The sequence below is a fragment of the Neofelis nebulosa genome, chromosome 8, assembly GCF_028018385.1.
Source record: "Neofelis nebulosa isolate mNeoNeb1 chromosome 8, mNeoNeb1.pri, whole genome shotgun sequence".
NCBI classification, from domain to species: domain Eukaryota; kingdom Metazoa; phylum Chordata; class Mammalia; order Carnivora; family Felidae; genus Neofelis; species Neofelis nebulosa.
Genome location: NC_080789.1, coordinates 121,738,061 through 121,739,799, shown reverse-complemented (window position 1 = coordinate 121,739,799; position 1,739 = coordinate 121,738,061). Strand labels below are relative to the sequence as shown.

The 1,739-nt window shown below is 43.8% G+C and overlaps 1 pseudogene; it reads left to right on the top strand.

The window, feature by feature from the left end:
- The first annotated feature begins 583 nt into the window (after positions 1–583).
- Positions 584–683, top strand: LOC131484168 (U6 spliceosomal RNA; annotated as a pseudogene).
- Positions 684–1,739: the final 1,056 nt, after the last annotated feature.

Here is a 1,739-nt window from a genome sequence, read left to right as displayed (position 1 = left end):
AAAGATTTCATTTTTAAGTAATCTCTACACCCAACATGGGGCTCGAACTTACAACCCTGAGATCAGGAGTCACAGGTTCTGTTGACTGAGCCAGCCAAGAGCCCCCATAGTCTCCTTTTAAATAATCTTACAGCATTTCACGTGACATGTGAGAACAGTGCACTTAAACCCGTAGTTAAAACAGCACACTTCCATTTTCCTCCTCTTGTCTTTGGTGAAATTGTCGTCATACATCTTGCTTGTGCATATGTTATAAACCCCACATACTTTATCACGTTTGCTTTGGTCAAATATCTTTTAAAGAAATTAAGCAGGAGAAAAGAATGTTTTTGTTTTCTTCCCCATTTCTACTCTCTCTGGTGTTCTTTATTCCTTTGCGTGGAATAAAATTTCCACTGTTATCATTTTTTTTCTGCCTGAAAAGTTCCCCTAAAATTCTTGCAGCATACAAGTGTCAATTTTGGTTTTGTTTTTGTTTGACTAGGAAAAGCATTCTTTCACCTTCATTTTTTTTCTTTTTCCTCCCTTGCACGGTATGCCTACAGTTTTAATGTTGGAACCTGTACATTTATAAATGCACGGAGTGCTCAGTTTGTCAGCACATAAACTTGGACAACACGGGGAAAATCGGCATGGCCCCTGCACAAGGATGACATGCAAATTGAGAAGCATTCCACCCTTTTGTACTGAACACAGGTCACTCGAAAATGGTTAACATGGGGGCCCCCGCGTGGCTCAGTCAGTTAAGCGCCAACTTTGGCTCAGGTCGTGATCTCATGGTTCACGAGTTCAAGCCCCACGTGGGGCTCTGGGCTGACAGCTCAGGGCCTGGAGAACTTCGGATTCTGTCTGTCTGTCTGTCTCTCTCTCTGCCCCACTCCCGCTTCCTGCTCCGTCTCTTTCTGTCTCAAAAATAAACATTGAAAAAAACAGGCTAACGGAGTAAATTTTATGTTATGTAAGTTTTATCATAGGAAAAAAAATGCATAAAAATGGGTCTAGGAGGGTGCCTGGCTGGTTCAGTCAGTTGAGCATGTGACTCGTGATCCTGGGATTGTAAATTCAAGCCCCATGTTGGGGGTAGAGATTACTTAACATCTTAAACAAGAAAAAGAAGTATGTCTAGAAATACACATACAAAACTTTTACCATTGGGCCACTCCTTGGAAGAGGGGTTGCGGGGGAGCAGGCAGAGGACAACTTCCAGATTGTTTCTTCAGATTTTTTAAAAATTTATTTTGAGAGGGTGTGGGTGAGCAAGGGGCAGAGAGAGAGGGGGGTAGAGAGAGAGAGAGTTTCCTTGAATTTTTAAACCTTTTTTTTGGAGGGGGACCTCAGTCAGTTGAGCATCTGACTCTTGATTTTGGCTCGGGCAATGATTTCAGGGGCATGGGATCGAGCCCCATGTCAGACTCTGTGCTGAGTGTGGAGCCTGCTTAAGGTTCTCCCTCTGCTCTCCCCGCTGTGCTTGCTGTCTCTCTCTAAAATAAAATGAAAGGGGCACCTGGGTGGCTCAGTCCGTTAAGCGTCCGACTTTGGCTCAGGTCATGATCTCGCGGTCCACGAGTTTGAGCCCTGCGTCGGGCTCTGTGCTGACAGCTCGGAGCCTGGAGCCTGTTTCAGATTCTGTGTCTCCCTCTCTCTCTGACCCTCCCCCGTTCATGCTTTCTCTCTGTCTCAAAAATAAATAAATATTAAAAAAAAAATAAAATGAAATAAAAAAGAAGAAAAAAAACACT